At 34.9% G+C, this 19,194-nt stretch overlaps 1 pseudogene; it reads left to right on the forward strand.

Annotated features, from left to right (window-relative positions):
• The window catches only part of LOC110030535, a 36,270-nt pseudogene that overhangs the window by 1,231 nt on the left and 15,845 nt on the right, over positions 1 to 19,194 (forward strand).

Below are 19,194 nucleotides of genomic sequence, written 5' to 3' on the forward strand. Positions count from 1 at the left end.
GTTTGTGATGTGAGAGATTCACTCCCTACCCTGTGGCTTAGCAGGAGCTCTGAAAACTACAGGATATTTCTATGAGGTACCTCTTCTTTGTGACGCCTTGTTCTAGTCATCACTTAAATGTAAGCAGGACTCCTCTAATCATAAGTAATTTTGGGCACCCATTAAGATGTAATCAACTAAGGGGATACGTTCCCTTGGGAGTTGGACTTGAATCCAGAACAAACACACACACTTGAATCTCTAGTAGTTGGTTGCTTTCATAAGGACTTCTTTGTGAATATGTTTCAAAGTATTTTCGATCCGAACCCATTTTGGATGTGCGTTGTTGGGCTATCTGGCGAAGTTTAACTTACTAAAGTTCTCTACATTCTTTCTCTCGTTTGTCTTCAGAGTTGTACGTCCTTGTTTCCTGATTCCTCTCTTTTTCAGATCATTTATATGATCCAGAAGACAGATTTACCCGGAAAAGAAAATTATACGACTATAGACAAACGACGAATCCCTTAAAAATAAATGAGAGAATAAGAACGAAAACGAGTATATGAGACTGTATTTGACAGAAAGGGAACATGCAGGGAAGGCTTGGGCAGAGAAGCTCAAGCAGACAAAGCCCTGAGTGTCTAAATGCAAGTGAAGGAAATTGCATAAGAAAATGACAAGAGTAAATCACTTATATAAAAAACCATTCACTTTTATAGGGGACAGAAAAGTGATAACCACCTAAAATTACATGAGGGTAAAAAGGTAAAAATATAGATATTTCAAATTTAGGGTGAATAACCGAAGTCACATCACAAATAAAAAACATAGAAGTTGAAGAATATATATTTTTTAAAGAACTTATATTTAAGAAAGTTGGTACATCAACTGGTAGAAAGAAAAAAATATTATACAGGGAGCTGCTTGGCCACAATCGGGAGGTATCACAATCAGATGAGCCACCTCAAAATAAAATCTCTTTGTTGGCCTCATTTTTTATGAGGTCTAGTTTTCTCTTAGAGCTTAAGATCTATTCATAGGGGTTTCCCTATTGACTATCCTAGAAGACTAGTGATGGGACTCGCCTCACTTAGAAGTTTTTGCCATCTCTTGACTCTTTTGTGGATTCTCACATGGGTGCTCTCAAACCCTCAACACTTGGTTAAGTTGGTTTAGACCAACGCAACACTTGGTTGAGTTGGTTTAGACCAACATATTGAAGCCCCAAAAAATGAGCTCTCATAGGGACATAAGGCCTTAGAGAAGCTCTTTATGACTTGGACATTCACCTCACACCACATACATAATCAACACACACTACTACAATTCACATACACTACATATTCACATACACCACATCACATACCCTATACAAAATTCACACACAACCCATACATCACTACAATTTACATCACCTCATACCTCCTCCACACATCACTCACTTCATCCTACATACACATTCACCTCACTCCAAACATTTACACCTCTCTACACTTTACCATGCACCAAACTTCTTCCAAATTGCCCCAATTACCCTAAAATTCTCAAAACTACTCAAACTTCTCAAAATTACTAAAATACACTAATTCCACCAAATTGACCAAAATCACCCAAATTTCATGAACTTTCAATTTCCAAAAACTCCCTAAATTTTAAAATTTTAAACCTGATTCCCATGAACCCTAAGTTCAAATTCACTTAAACCCTACACCAAAATTCACCCCATACCCTAAATTCACCAAATTTGAACCCATATGCTAAGTGCAATTTCACCAAATTTTTGTCCTCAACTTCTTCATAATGGATTCAAGGCCTAACGAAATTCACCATGATTAATTTTAAATACCATTTACACTAAATCAAAAGCCCAAAATGAACCTTTCGTAACCCATCTTAAAAGCCCGCTAAACCAACTCCAAATTCCAAATTCACTTCAAAAAAAAGCCCACATGATAAATTTCAGCCATATATAATTCAAAATGAACCTTTCGTAACCCATCTTAAAAGCCCGTTAAACCAACTCCAAATTCCAAATTCACTTCAAACAAAAGCCCACATGATAAATTTCAGCCATATATAATCAAATTAATCAAACCTAAGGTCCAAAATTCTATGATTAATCAACCAAAAGTAGAATTAATAAAAATATTTTCAAAGGGTTGAAATTCTCACCTCCCCTCTTTAATGCAAGCCATGAAGGTCGTACATGAGCGTTAAGCAAGCCATATGGCTTCATCCAAGCCATAGAGAAGCCAAGGAGCCATGTATGAGCCTCGTGCAGGCTACTTTATCCCTTATGGCTAAAAGAGGAGGCTCTTTCATGTTCCCCCCAAAAGTACTTAACCATACCTATGTTTCACTCTAACCCATGAGTAAACACTAATCTCTATGATTGGGACTTTTCAAACCAAGCTGATCATCAGCTCTAGCGAGCTTGGAGGATGAACCCAACCCAAATGCATGAACCAAACCCATGTTAAACCCGAAAGTGACCCAAACCCTTTTCTACTTAATCCAACCCTTGGAAACTTGTCACCACACAATTGACTTCATAACTCTCCACCTCTGAGCTCCCACAGATGGATGGTGTCCACCCATTGCCTGGCTGGCCACCTTGGCAGCCCACCCCTGGCCAAAACCCAAAATTAAACCCCTCCAATCTGGCTCACCCCCATTGGACCTTGTCCACTGTCTTTCCTCCACATAAACACCTTTTTTCACGCACTGGCCAACCTAATTAAACACTAATTCTTGGCCTATTAATGCATCACCCCTCACGATCAAAGGAATAGAAACACACAAACCTTGGGAAAACTCTATCAAAATCATTCCAAGTTTCCATTACACTCGTGTGACACTCATCCCAATCCTTTTTATCCCTTCTTCTCTACTGAAAACCCTAATTTTAAAGCTTAAAACCAGGACTTTATTCGGCCATTTCACCAAAATCCACAAAACTCCAAATTAATCCTTCCAAAAGCTTTCTCATAGCCTAAAATCACTTTCCCAATCGAATGCCCCCTTTCCTGAGCCCTCTAACATAGTCGTAGACCAACCTAATCCACCATTTGGTCTAGGCCATACCTAAATCCCATCCACAAAGCAAATCAACACTTAGAGAATATTCGTGGGACCAAGGCAAAGCTTCTGAAACCATCTAGTTGAGGCCTCACCTCTTGGACAAAGGTACAGCTCGAAAACTCCCATTTTTGCCTCAGTTTGGTCTTTTATGAAGAGAATGAGCAATCCATGTCCACCTATTCGTATAAATGTGTTTGTCTCACTTAGATGAAGGTGCAAGAGCAAACCTCATGTGATTGGTCAAGTATTCTAGACCTCAACCAAAAGTGAGGTCAACAACGGTTCATGAGTTTGATTCATTTGGGGTACTGATCGAGAGGGATCTTAGCATTTGAGTGTGAACGGTTCATGAGTTTGATTCATTTGGGGTACTGAATGGATGCCATCCATTCACATGTATTTAAAATGAGTTGCACAAATGGAGTCAGACGGATGGAACGTGAACCACAGGCTAACGAGGCAGTTGAAGTGGAAAGCGCGGTGAATAGGAGAGTGTTGTGTGCTGCTTCGATGGGTCTAATGATTTAGTCAGCGTCACGTGGATAAGTGGATAAATAGAGGTATTTTGAATTAATTAAATCTAGAAAATTAAATATAACTTTAAAAATTATATCATTGTGTCGAAAAATAAAAAATAAAAGAAAAATATCTCTGTGCTCTGTGAACAGAGGATAATCCATTAAACCTAAAATTAAAAATAATTATGTATTTTCTAATTTTTAATTATTTAATTACTTTAACTTGTTTAATAAATAAATAATTATTTATTTATCAATCATTGCTTGAAACTTTTAGGGTTTGTTAATCATGTTGTTAAGGATGCTCTTTGATTTTTCTATGGTCAGAGAACACCCATAACCCTAAGAGCACTAATTATTTAGGTTAACCACCTCTATTTTAATTAAAAAATTATATAAAATAAAACATACATCAGAAAAACATAAAATCAAGTTTAGTGAATTCACCAAAGTTAGAGGGACCTAAGAAGATAAAAATAGGATCTAAAATTAAAAACATATTTTCTAATATTTTTCTGTTTTAAAATCATTAAAAGTTATAAAAATATAAATATATTTCAAAATATCACAAAAATCTCCCTGATATAAGGAAATAGAATGCTCCCATAAAAAATTCAAAATGTATTTTAAACACTTAAATATATTTTATCATTATTTTACTATTTACCCACTAAAACAATTATAAAAAACAAAATAAAATAAAATAAAATAAAACATAAAATCAAGTCTAGTGAACTCACTGAAGTGAGAGACACTTATAAAAAATAAAATAAAATTAGAATAAATTTTTTTATAGAAGATATTTTTAATTAAAATTGATTACAATTAATTAAAAGTTACGAAAAGATAAATATATTTCAAAATATCACAAAAGTTTCCCTAATTAGAAGCATCAACTTTAAAGCGCTTTTATAAATTTTTAAAAGAGCTAAAAAAGTACTTAAATGTTTTTTCTTAAAATTTTATAAATTATTGACTAAAGTTATTAAAAAAAATCAGAAAAATATAGTCACTTTCTAAGAGTTTGCTGTGGTTCGAGAAATTAATAAAAAATAAAAGTCAATTTTTAAAATAAAAATATATTTTCTTTTTATTTATTTATCAAAAGAAGTTAAAAAATCATTAAAATTTAAAGACAATTCAAAAAATCATAAAAATTGCTCCAAGCGGTCCTCTGGCTTTCAGCAACAACATAAAATTTTCTTGAGAATAGAGAACATATTTTGGATAATTTAATTGATTAACATTAAAAATTCATAATTATGGATAAAAATAATTATAAAAAATAAATAGAAATTAAAAATATAATTTCAATAGAGAACATATTTTGGATAATTTAATTGATTAATATTAAAAATTCATAATTATGGATAAAAATAAATATAAAAAATAAATAGAAATTAAAAATATAATTTTTCTTCTGATATCTTAATTAGTCCATGAGTAAGAGGTCAACAAAGTTTCATAGTCATTTGGATCAAAATAAAAGTGTTATGAAGTATAAACCCTAAGGGTAAAATTGTAATTTAAGAATTTCACACCCTAACCCTAATTTAATAAAAAATTTAGGTTAAATCAGAAGGGAAAGATATTAAATTAAGATGATTAACCTATTAAAGTAATTGAAACATAAAGGGTAAACAAGGTAGTATCCCATTTATGACTTCTCTATAAAAGGATAAAATTGTAATTACTTGAATTTTTATGAATGAGAAGAAATGCAAACTTGGATGATCTAAGAGTGAGGGGTATCAATATGAGATCAATAAACTACTGATTTCAACCACGCAATTAATGATTAAACATAGTTCAATCTTTCTAATTAGGATCAAACACACTTCTTTATAAAACTTTTGAGAATGGTGCATGATCGATGTTACTATTGATCAACACTTGGTAAGGTGTTGTCATTGCTTTCTTAGGTTGTCGGTAGCTCTAGCCCAATAAGAGTGATTAATTTTATGGATTGTTTGATTTAAAAAATTCATATATATGACATAAAAAAAAACTTTTCTTGTGACACTACTATTTTTTACTGTTAAGTAAAAGTTTAACTTTATTAATTTTACAAATTAAGAATTTTGGATGTTATCCTATGCAAGTCTACTTGTTATTCACTTTGATCGGTCTAGGAGTTGCCCTCCTTCCAGTGCTTTGTTAGTGGTCTCTACCCGAGGTTGGATGGGACAAAGCAGCAGATTGCTTGTGGTTGCCTATGTATGTCCCTAAAAAATTAAGAGCCTGAGGCTACCCCTAACTTGAATTCTTATAGCTAGTTCTGATCTTTCATATATTTGTCACTTGACTTCCATATACACATATACACTTATCTGTTGTGCTTTTTTAATCTTTCATAATATTTGCATGTTGCACTTGTTACCCTAACATCGCAGGCAAAAGGTACATACTACCACTTTCCTTATTACTTTCTTTTTTATTGCGCTTTATTGTATATATTTTGTAATTCTGCTATTTATAATACTTGTAAGAGAACCCTAAGGTAGACAACAATAAAGCATATGTTTACGACGAACACTACACCAGACCTTGGGACTCAACAATAATTATATGCTCACATAAAAACGTAATTCTTCAACCATCACTGCAAGGAGTTCAAAACAAGCTGCAAGGGGATGGAGGACGACTTCAGATGATGATCGAGACTCAAACGAAGTGGATCTACTTCAACAAAACTTTTCTTAGTCTTAAATAATATAAACCCTTAGGACTTCTAGGTTGTTCGTCTAACACGACATAAGTCCTCACACTATATTTAGGCTTTTACATAATCTTGTTGTGCAATGTAAGTTCTAACTCTTTTAGGATTTTGAGGTTGTTTGTCTGGTACGATGTAAATCCTCCCATCTTTATAGGCTATTTTGCACGATCAGATGTTGTGCAAGTGTAAACCCTAAATTTTAAATAAACTACAGGATTAAAACATTAAATAACTTCACTTCCAAGATGTAAAGTCAAACAATATGATAGTTTGTAGAGTCACCAAGACTTTCCTCGAGTTCAGTGACATCCCCTATCTTTCACTCTCTTGGCCTCCAAAATAACTGTGCCCATTTGACACATTCCCACTTGACTTTCCTACAAGCGATCTTGAAAACTCAACTTTGAAAATCTTGAACATGAAACCCCTAATCATTATTAAGAGTTTTCTTAAAAATCTACTGTTCGATCATCTAAGATGTAATTAATTATAGGGGCTTATCCATATACGTAATTAGGAACCCAAATAAAGTAAACCCTGTCTAATTTTTATATTAGATAGGGGAATTGTCAATCACACAAAAGATTCACAGACCAAACGAATATAAAAAATTCATTAGTTTATATAATCGAGTTTACCACCAAGTAGTATGCTTATCTCTCAGGAGTGTATTACTATTGATGTCGTGCTCTATTACTTAAACTATCAAATATATAATATCTATTTGGTCTCATTTTTCAAAATCAAAATAATACTTTCTTAAATCAAAATTAAATTATTTAAATAAAATTATTTTCAAAGCAAATGATAGAATTCTGATTTGGCGACCGACACTCCTTTGTACCTAAACTATCCCAACTGGCCCAAATCAACTTAGGCCTGAAGATCTAAAAATTTATCCAGCAAGTTCATGATCTTCCACTGCAAGGAGGCCTCTAACTTTCTCCATAACTCAGTCTCACATTCCAGGCCCCCCATAGGAATCGTGGCATCCCCATGCACAAAGATTGCCTATTAAAAAGCACATCACCTCACTTTCTATCACGAACATATTGTCTTGCTCATCCTCCATCTGTGTACCACCCTCGATGATAATCCAAACATCCTCAACTCCTTGCTCAGAATTTCCAACACCTCCACTCACCAGCTCTTCACTTAGAAGTAGCCCCAAAAGCTCATTCAAGTCCAGGAAAGAAAGGTCATTCAACCCATAGCTTGAAAATAACCCTCAGTAGGTAATAATCAACAACCATAAGTGGATATCATACTTACGCATCACTCATAGATGAATCATTGCATTGATCTGCTTGAACCACTAGATTGTCCTGTTGTGGCCTCTCATCAAAAGCTGACACACGTAATAGTCCCTCAGGACTGACAACAACCTGATCCAATTTGTGGATTGTGGTATCGTTTCTAGCACTAACAGTAGTTAACAACTCAGAAATGTGGGAAGCATATCTTGGGCCACATAGGGTTAACAACTCAGAAATGTGGGAAGCATATCTTGGGGCCACATAGGGAGACCTAAATGGTTGGCCGATGGATCAACATTATCAAACACCAAGACAATACCTTCAGAGATCGCAAGGGAGGATCTCTATTGGCCTGATGGAGGATCAACACAATTGACGACGTTAGCGACACCCTCTAGGATAACTTGATAAAATCACTGTTGGTCCGTTAATGGAGCATCTTGATTACACTTCAACCTGTCACCTCACACATGCTTACCAAACACGCCTCGAAGGAGTATTTTGTTTGGGCCATTATCTTGGGTAGCAATAAACTTCTCCATCGCATGGGAGTATTTAAAGCCTTAAACATTTACCATTGATTTAAGAAATAACTGTTGAATCTATTAATTCTTTTGCTCTTATTACAAGATGACTTTTTAAGATTCGAGAGAATCAATAAATTAAATATGTACAAAAGAAAAGGTACACTTCATAGATGGTGATGAGAACAACATGCGTGATAAAATAAAGAGGAGCAATTAAAAGACTTCTTTTGGCGACCCAGGGGCTTCAAGGGATGATTGTCAAGCACTAAAGAGTTAGAGAAGAATGATAGGTCATGGGCACCCAAGGCTGATTGACCTAAAGCTAAGTGACTATGACCAATGCATGGAAGTTTGACGTATACTGCAATTATCTGGACAACCGATAGATCATGAGTTCAAAGGAGTCGGGCGCCCAAGGAATGTCATTTGATATTGCACGATCGACTCTCAAACTCATGATTGGGCAGCTCAAAGTGGGGGGTGGATGGCCCAAGTATCCAAGATCGAACTCGAGATAAAGGTTGAAGGGGGCCATGATACTTCACGAAGGTGTTGTCTTTTCGAGCATTGCTATTAGAAGAGAGTAACTAAACTAAAAAATTGTACAGGGTCCCACTCGATCCTTTTGGCAAGATTCTTTTAATTTGAGGGGCTGTGTGGTTTGTTGAAAATAAAATTCAATGTAAACTATATGCAGGGTACTCTGATTACAGTGTACTCTGAATATTTTGAAACTGTTTAGTTGTTTGTAAAGTAAATACAAGTAAATTATTTTTTTTAGTTTGATTAAATGCATGAAGAGTAAGGTAAAAACACTATATTCTGAATACTTATGAGCTGTTTGGTTGTGTGTAAAAAGAATACATGGTTTTTATTTTTCATGAAATAACTATATAAATTTTATAACAGTATATATTTAATATTTAAATATTCATATTTATTTCTACAATATTTCAAAATTGGGGCATTTACTACATAACACTCAATTCTTATGGATATACCTATCTGTTGAGAAATTTAGGGTGAAGAAAAATAGAAATTGCACAAATCCAGATGAACACGGAGATTTAACGAGGTTCGACAAAGATGTCTGCATCCTCAGAAGAGGAGATTTAACGAGGTTCGACAAAGATGCCTGCATCCTCAAAAGCACAACGACGATTTTACTATTTCAGAGGAGTCAAGTTACATATCCATAGGGTTACACATATATATATAGATATACGAATAAAAAACTCACAGATAGATTACCAACACGCCCTTGCTCCCCCCAACCCACTAAATTCCAAGACACTCATTTTCATTTCAAGATACTCCAAATTCTGGTATATGAGCCATACCTAACACTATCTTACACCAAAACTTTCATATTTACAAGCACCATATGAAAAGTAGCACTCATCATCTTTTAATCCATAGACAAAGTACTACTTTTGTAAAATTGAAACTTTAGGCATGAGATGTAAATTCATAAGAATTGTGTGATGAGTATGCGATTTTCACACTTCATCCATAAGTAGAGTGCTTAACGAACTATGGACACTTCTTGCTGAGGCGTCATAAAAATGAATGAGAATCATAGAAAACACATATAGAAACTCCAACAAATTAGAAGATTGTTACTAGCACTCATTAATCACGCGATTCCACATGACATTAATAATTTGATCTTATTTGTCCAAACAATTTCGAGAGTCATCTAAAATTGATAGAACCCTCCTTCTGTGGCGGCTCTTACTAGCCACTCATCCTCAAAGAGAATGAACTCATCACCTCCTTCTATAATTATCAAATTGTGCAGAACACGAAAAATAAACACAATGTTGACTTGAGTTTGTAGTGGAAAATAAGGCTTTGATTTCAGAACCGCAAAACAATTCTTCAATGAACCAAATGCATGCTTTAGATCTTTCAAATGTATTTCTAAAGAGTGTTGTATCGTGTGTTGAACCTTCCCAATGAGCTAAAACATAGGTGAATCTCAATTCAAACTCAACTGTTGCTAAAACATTTTGGGTTGAATTTGGTTTTCTACCTAAAAAAGCAGCTTCATGCTCCTTAGGAACTCTAGCTTTAATGTGTGTTCCATCTATTGCACTAACACAATCCTATTTTTATATAATTTTTATTACAAAAAAGAATTAATATTGAAAAATACTTGAAATTATGAAATGATATTCTACCTGAAAGTAAGACATAAACCTATTAGTCGATCGCATCTTCAAGAGAGTTTAAAGCTTTAGAGGCTGAATCATTTCATGATGTAGCTCTTCTATGACTTGTAATGCAACGTTGAAGAACTTGCTGACAATTTCGCTAGAATGTTGAAAATTGAACTTGATGACTCAATTACGAACACTGTGTCCTAATGTATGTAAGAACATAACAACTTATTTATCAGCTTATACATTAAATGTGTACAAAAGTAATCATCTTTTTCGCATTAGATCATATAATTTAAGGAAATGAGCTCTTCTCATTCAAATTTTATTAATGTAATTAAAATCATTGCATTGTATAATCTAGATAGATAAGTTTGGCATTGTATCTTCCGCTAAGGATTATACTTTTCTCTTTCTATCATCATTGTTACAATGATAGCAGTTGACCTATCAATTTGAACCATTCTCATACCTTCCTCAAAGTCAAACATATTAGATTGATGTTCATCATTTTCTTCAAAGATCTCTTCCATCCTTATACTACAATCAACAAATTGTGAACATTATTATAATTGTAATCATAACATATCCATAAACAATGTGTGTGCGCGCACACGCTAATAGTAAAAAAACAAGACAATTAAAAACTAGATCTAAACAATACAGTATTGTGTAATGTTAATTCAACTGAATTAATTATCATTTCTTATTCTCACTATTTGGTATTTTATGATGCGATATGAAAAATCTGCATAGTATAAATAAAATTATAAGTGACATGATTACAATAAAACAATATCATTTATTCCATCCCATGTGCTTATGAAATCACATAAAAGATGTACATGTAAAACGGAAATCTTCTAAGCATATTTTTCTTCATTTTACTGAAACTTTTTATGAGTAAGCCACTAATATTTCAGAATTTTTCACTAAAATAGCAACAAGGTGCGTCTGTAAAAAATATTCAAGTAATGTGTAAGTTAGACAACAAAAATATAATAAACTTTGTCACTATAAAATGTTAAATGATTGCATGTCATGATCTATCAATAAACGAAACAAGGACTCGAGAAATTGAGATGTGAATTGAAACCTTGGTTAAGCCCAAATGAGTCATATTACGGCTGTTGCAGGGAATAACAGAACTAGTGCAAATTCCACCTCATAGCTTATGCTAGCATCACATGAAGTCAAACAAGTGTACGCACCCTATTCAGGAGAATCGGGATCATTATTTACGCTAAAGTAAAAAATAGCAACTGAGTCATAATCTGAAATCAATTCAAATAACTTTATATAGATAACAATCATGTGATTAACCATCCAGTTCACTAGTGTTGAACTAAAAAATATCAAGAAACTTGACAATATATATATATATATATATATATATATATTGACAGGGTGTTATTTGAGAGTACCGCCTTTCAAATGTGTTATCCGTCCCCGTAGTAATCGAACCCAGTATATATATTGACAGGGTGTTATTTGAGAGTACCGCTTTTCAAATGTGTTATCCGTCCCCGTAGGAATCGAACTCAGGTCAGAGGGTTATTAGGACAGACAATGCGGCTGTCTAAGCTCGCAAGCTCCGTTCCCCTCCAACATCTGTCTCTTATCTGGTATATGAGTCATACCTTACACTCTCTTTATCCGAATTTAATACACATTTAACTTTATCTTTCTGACATCATTCTTAGCTTGCCTTTTTCTTTCAGATTCATTTCTGAAATAATCTCAAGAGCTATAAATGGATAAGCTAATCAGGTCAAGCTCCGGCACTAACAACTGCAGTTCTCATAGTGCTGAGCCTTCTCTCTTTTGTTGTGGGATCCACCACTCAGTCATCTTCCTGGCTCATGATCCAACGGTGGAAAGGCCATGGTAGGCCAGCTTGTTCGTGTTCTGAAGACTAGTAGGCTACAGAAGAGAAGAGAGCAATGGAGGAGAGAGCTGCCATTATAATCTAAACATTTTCCCTTTCAAACTTGAACAGAACATTCAGAAAAGACTGAAGAAGGAGAAACTTGAGACTCAAAGAGCAAGCTTTCTAAGTATCTGTGGCATGGTGGTTCAGTATATGATGCATGGTTCAACTGTGCTTCTAATCAGGCACTTGCCATTATTAACATCTATGTTTATGATCAATTTCTCTGTTAATCTTCACTTTCTAATTTTGAATGCATTTGGATTGTATTCTATAATTAATTAATTAAGTTATAGGTGGCTCAAGTGCTCCTTACATTGCCATTTTCATTCTCTCAACTGGGGTGGGTTTCAGGAATTATCAGCTATTTTATGGGTTGATGGGAAGTTGGACAGCTTATCTTATAAGCGTTTTGTATGTGGAGTACAGAACTAGGAAGGAGAGAGAAAAGATAGAATTTAGGAATCATGTTACTCAGCTGTGTTCCATTCCAAGGTCTTAAGTCAAAATTTATATTTTATTTGTTATGGTTTTCTAACTTTAGCATATCATTTTTTTTCCAATTTAACATTCTTTTTGCAGCAATATTTATTACATAAATGATAGTCTTGACAAGAGAACATGGACAAATATTTTTGATACCTCTTGTGCTCAAGTATATTCATCCCATCTTTCCACAATTATAGAATATGGTTTTTTTTTAGTCTTACTATGACCACCTACACTGCATGTTATCTCACCATTGCTTCCCTAACCCATGAAATGCTATTTAAGAAAACATCAAAATTAACATTTTTTTTGTTGTGAAAAACAATGACAATAAAGCGAAAAATGGAACGAGTAAACATGCACGTAGAAAAACACCAGAGCGACACACAAATTTACGTGGTTAGCCAAATTTGCCTACGTCCATGGAGTTGTAGATAGTTTTATTTATTCGAGGAATTACACCATCGAGCGGCTCGAGTTTACAAGAAAAATCTCTATTTTCTTCTCTCCATTCCTCTCTCTCTTCCTTTCTTTCTTTTAGCTCTCAAGAGGACTTGGAAGAGGACTTGGTTTGGTCGACTTGGTTTGGTCTTGCTTGACTTGGCTTCTCCTTTAAGCCAAAAGAGGCAATTTATAGAAATCATGAGAGCGGTAGGTGTGAGATAAGTGAGTGGTAGGTGGGATGTGGTAGGTGAGTGGTAGGTGGGAAAGTATGTGAGCGGTAGGTGAGATTCTTAATTAGGAAGCTAATTAAATTTCGGTGGACTGAGTCTCCACATTACACAACAATTCTTTCACTTGGAGACCGGGACATTAACTGCATCACCTACTGACTGCATCATCTACTAGTTGTACCGATCTTTTTCTCAAACATGATATCTTCCACCTCTATAACTCGAAGCCCCTGTCTTCATGCCAGAAAACCAGCTGAAGTTGAGTAACATCCTCAGTTTACATATCACCATCAATTTAGCCTTGTACCACAAATCTCTTTCCTTGGTTGCTCATGTATCTGCTTATAACTCCTGCTGCAAGAGCAATATCCCGCCCCCATTGAAAGCCCTTTTTAACAAATCCAGCCTTGTACCTCTTACTGCCACATTATAACTCCTGCTGCAAGAGCAATATCCCGCCCCCGTTGAAAGCCCTTTTTAACAAGTCCAGCCTTGTACCTCTTACTGCCACAAAACACAGTCTTCACCCGGTACACCTACTTGTTGTGCAATGACTTCTTCCTTGGTGAAAATTCTGCTAGCTCCCAAGTTTGATTCCTTAGCAGAGAATTCATCTTCTCCTTCTTGGTCAGCTCTCACTTGCTCGAATTCTCACCTTGCAAGATTTCTTCATAACTCTGTGGTTCTCCACCATTTGTTTCTACAAGGTCCGGTTTTCCTGCCTTTGGCGCTCTACCACTTTTCAGGAAATTGACCTTCTTCTGCTTCTCCATAATGCATCTTTAACTCATGTGTCCTCTCCTGAGTAAACCTGTAGTCATATATAAAGTGTCAGTTTTCTTACCCTAAGCCAATACTAATGCTCCTTCGGTAACCTTCCAGATGCTATCTGAGAACATCACCGAATGACCACCCTCATTGAGCTGCCCAATAGAGTTGAAGTTTTTCTTCAACTCAGGAACATGTCTGACCTTTCGCAAAGCTCATTTGCTCTTGTTAGGGAGTGCAATATCAACGTCTCTCATCCCCACCATGTCTAGAGCTTTTCCATCAGCTAGATATACTTTCCTAAAGTTACCTACAATATAAATTCATATTAAATCCCGACAGAAAGATGTATGGAAGCCCCTGAATCCAGTATCTATTTATCAACAGAATTGTGAACTGTCAGCAATAGCACATGCTGTATTTCTTCAGTTACAATATTAGCGTTATCATTTTCCTTATTCTTAGGATTCCTGCAGTTCATTTTTATGTGGTTAGCCTTGCCACAATTCCAGCAGGTTGCCTGCTGACCAGACTTTGATTTTGATCTTCCTCTGTTTGTGTTCCTGTCATGTGATCTCCCTCTCGAATCAACATTCAGTGTCGAACTTGAACCAGAGGTCTCGCCAGAATCTTTCCTGTGCACCACCTCAGCCAAAATCAAATGACGAATATCATCATATTTCAGCTTAGATTTACTTGTAGAACTACTAACCGACATCCTCATGTCTTCTCATCTATTTGACAATGAAGCCAACAATATCATCGCACGTATCTCATTATTAACATCAATTTCAACATACAACAATTGATTTGTGATAGTATTGAAATCATTCAGTTGTAGAGCAATAGACACACCTTCCGTAATCTTCAATTTAAATAACTTTTTCATCAGATGCACCTTGTTATTCGCCGATGACTTTTCATACATACCTGATAAAACCGCCATGAGATCTGCAGTAGTCCTCTCCTTGATGACATTGTGGTCAACCGATCTCGACAGAGTTAATCGTATAACCCCAAGAACCTATCGATCCAACAGATTCCATTCCGCCTCGTCTATTTTTCTGGTCGCTTTTCCAGTAACGGACTCATAGAGGTAGTCCTCTATCTACATCATCCAGTAACCAAAATTTGTGTCATTGAACTTCTCGATCCTTGATGGCATCATTTTGTCTCCGCCCATCGTTCTTCCTTAGATTCAATCCCAAGCTCTGACACCAGTTGTTGTGAAAAACAACGGCAATAAAGCGAAAAATGGAACTAGTAAAAATGCACGCAAAAAATACCAGAGCGACACACAGATTTACGTGGTTCGACAAATTTGCCTACGTCCACGGAGCTGCAGAGGATTTTATTTCTTCGAGGAATTACACCGTCGAGCGCTTCGACGTTTACAAGAAAAATTTCTATTTTCTCTCTCGTCCTCTCTCTCTCTTCCTCTCTATCCCTTAGCTGTCAAGAGGACTTGGCTTGACCTTGCTTGGTTTGGCTTCTTCTTTAAGCCAAAAGAGCTTATTTATAAAAACTATGAGAGCGGTATGTGGGAGGTGAGCGGTAGGTGGGAAAGTAGGTGAGTGGTATGTGAGATTCTTAATTAAGATGCTAATTAAATTTCGGTAGACCGGGTCTCCACATTACCCAATATTTTCATAATCTTAAAACATTATTAATTACATAGTATACAATTCTTATATACTTACCTATCTCACACCTAAACTTTCATATTACTCACGTAGCTCTCATAATATCACATAAAAAATAGTACTATTATCACTTTACAAAAAGTTAAATACACCTTTTCATGCATAGCCTTAAACCACCAAAATGCTATGAATGTAAATATGAAAATTTAGGTATGAGATATGTAAATACATAGAAACTGTGCCCTAACGTATCTAAATTTCCCTAATTTCCAAGCCTTTATTTGAACTAATTCAAGGTGAAGGCTATGAAGCATTCAGGGCCAACCAAGTTGGCTCTCTACTTCACATAAGCTACAAATATTTTGTACACATTTGGTGGCCATGCAGTTACTGTGGAGATAATGCAAGCAATCTGGGAACCACAAAAGCTTATGCATATATATTTAGTGGCAACTCTATACGTACTTACTTTAATCTTTCCGTCGGCCCCTGCCGTCTACTAGGCCTTCGGTGATGCGCTTCTTGATCATGCCAATGCCTTCTCTTTGTTCCCTCAGACAAGATTTCGGGACATCGCCATCATCCTCATAATCATTTATCAGGTAAGACTTCATTCTCTGATTTCATCAGTGTTACAGTCAATACTTATCTGAAATAATATGTTAAACATTGAAATTTTATCCATGTATGGTAAATAGTAAAAAAATTGATAAAATGTTGCTTTTTCATAGAAATTTATGTAAGGAAATAAGATTATAGATCAAATCCATCCCAATCAGGTTCTTGGCTATCTTTATATGTATTGTCTGCAGTGTGATGTATAATTTGTTTTTCTATGTTGGATGTATGCTTTGATTTTCAGAAGTTTTATTGGAGGAGCTATCTATGAACTTATTGTAACATACCAAATTCTTAAGAATTAGATTCTATGATTATAGGTTGATAATTGATATGGTGCAAGTCATTTCAATTGTTGTAAGAATTTATTGGAATGTTTGTAAATTAAAATTAAGTTTAAGAAAATTATGAAAATGTTTAAATGTCTCCACTGATAAAGTATGCTTAAAAATCAACATAGCTCAACTACACATATTAAATAAAGACTAAGGGTTTGTTTGGGACAGCTGTAGTTTATTGAATAATCTGCGGATAAGCTGATTAAAAATAATCTGCTGATAAATTAGGTGCGATGACTATTACAAATATTTATTTTTTTGAAAAAGCTAGGCTGCTACCAGAAAGTTGCCACCGCACCTAGATAGGTGCGGTGTGAAAACGCTGTTTTTTGCATTTTAAAAACGCATAAGCTGTCAAAACGTAATTTACCCAAACATGTCAGGTGTGTTTTTAAAATGTTTTCAAAACACCACCACATCAAATAAGCAGGCCCAAACGGAGAGTAAATCAGAATCAAATATGATAGAATTATCTTCAACTAGCAGCGGATTTGAATTTCATAGAAATATTACATTCATGCTCTTTGGTTTGTCAGTCCATCAAGGCAAAAATTTTAATTTAATGAAAGAATTGGAGAGGTTGGACAACATTTAATTTTGTTCTAAACTATATTCTTGAAGCTTAAATGTGACTAAATGTAAATTAAGGAAACTTATTCCCGTCTATAGGGCGGGATGTTAAGACAAGCGGACAACTATAGATTATAGGGACCGTTTGGTTGAAGGATATCTGTTGTATTGTAGCTCATTTATAAAGATTCGAAGAAATTATGCGTTTGTTATGAAGAAGTACAATGTAACGTTTAAATGAATTTAAATTATGTGTTTGAATTCATTTAACGACGCTGACCGCCCGCTGTCTTTTGCTCGCCTACCCATAAGGGCTCTTTTGGGAGGTGACAGCCCGCTGTCTTTTGCTCGCCTATCAAATAAATTATTACATTATTTTCAATTTACATCAAACCAAACGAAAATAATAAATAAATAAAGTCATGCTTTTATTTTACACTGAATCAACAATTATAAATTATTTCAAGTACATTGCAATAATATTATTCTGCACATTTCTTACATTGCACTTCATTTTTTTGTAAACCAAACAACCCCTATATAAAATTTTAACTTAGAGTAATTTGCAAATTGGCAATTCATTATTTTATTCAAGGGAGATTTGCAAGTCAGATATGTAGATTCAGGGTTTAGGGTCACCCTTTTGGCGTTGTTTTTGTGGTTTTGTGGTTTTGTGGTGTGCATTATGTAGTTGTCTCGTTGCGAGTGTAGGCAACTTATGAAGCTTCACATGGAACTATGCTACGCAGCTAGGTTAAGTTGTCTCTAGCCACCGTTTTTGGCTTTGACGCAAATAAAATATATATTTGGCATATTATGCGACAACGTAGCAATATTTGTTGCATTAGCATAATTTAATGTCTTTTTTAAGTAATTCAGACAAATAAAGGAGCATTTACATGCATAACTCCCAATTTCTGTGTATTTACAGATTTAAGACCCAATTTCTGTGCATTTTCATGCATATATATATATATGCATGAAAAATGTGCATTTCACTTTTTAAAATTCAAAATAGTGGTATTTTTTTATGGGACATGAATGATTTGGTTGGCAGAAATGTAAAAAAGCAAACTTTAGGTCTTAAATCTGTAAATACACAGAAATTGGGTGTTATGCATGTAAATGCTCCTTTATTTGTCTGAATTACTTAAAAAAGACATTAAATTATGCTAATGCAACAAATATTGCTACGTTGTCTTTATTGCCGTCAAAGCCAAAAATGGTGGCCAGAGACTTCTTGACCTGGCTGCGTAGCATAGTTCCATGTGAAGCTTCATAAGTTGCCTACACTAGCAACGAGACAACTACATAACGCCGACCACAAAACCTCAAAAACAATGCCAAAAGGGTGACCCTAAGCCCTGAATCTACAAATGTGACACCTAAATTTCAATTTTCATATACAAGAAAATGTGTACTTCACTTTTAGGAGTTTACATGGTTTATTTTTTAAGTGATATAAGATATTTGGGAGGTATAAATGTAAAAAGTGAAATTTAGGTGTTGGATATGTAAATAAGTAGGAGTTGGGTGATATGCATGTAAATACCCCATTTTAATATAAATTGACACTGTGTTGGGCAAAGAATGCAAAAGCAAAAAAAGTTTAGAACTTTACTAAATAATACCCTGCCTATTGCCATCAAACTAACTATTGACATCATTTTTAGGTATATTTCTAACACTCTGATCTTTTATACATTGTGTATTTTCTCTAGATCTTTTTTGATGATGCCTCTTCACACATACACACTTGATTCTTCTATTGCAGTGCATACAATTAGCGGGAATCATTTAGGATTTGTGGCCACTAGCGTCCTCCAACATCATCCCCTGGAAGCTTTTCGCCAACCAAATGGTCGTCCCTTGCATGAAGATCGACTTAGTTGTCGAATCTTGACCTTATACAATTAGAAATA

This window comes from Phalaenopsis equestris, unplaced genomic scaffold, assembly GCF_001263595.1.
Source record: "Phalaenopsis equestris unplaced genomic scaffold, ASM126359v1 Scaffold000735, whole genome shotgun sequence".
Classification (NCBI taxonomy): domain Eukaryota; kingdom Viridiplantae; phylum Streptophyta; class Magnoliopsida; order Asparagales; family Orchidaceae; genus Phalaenopsis; species Phalaenopsis equestris.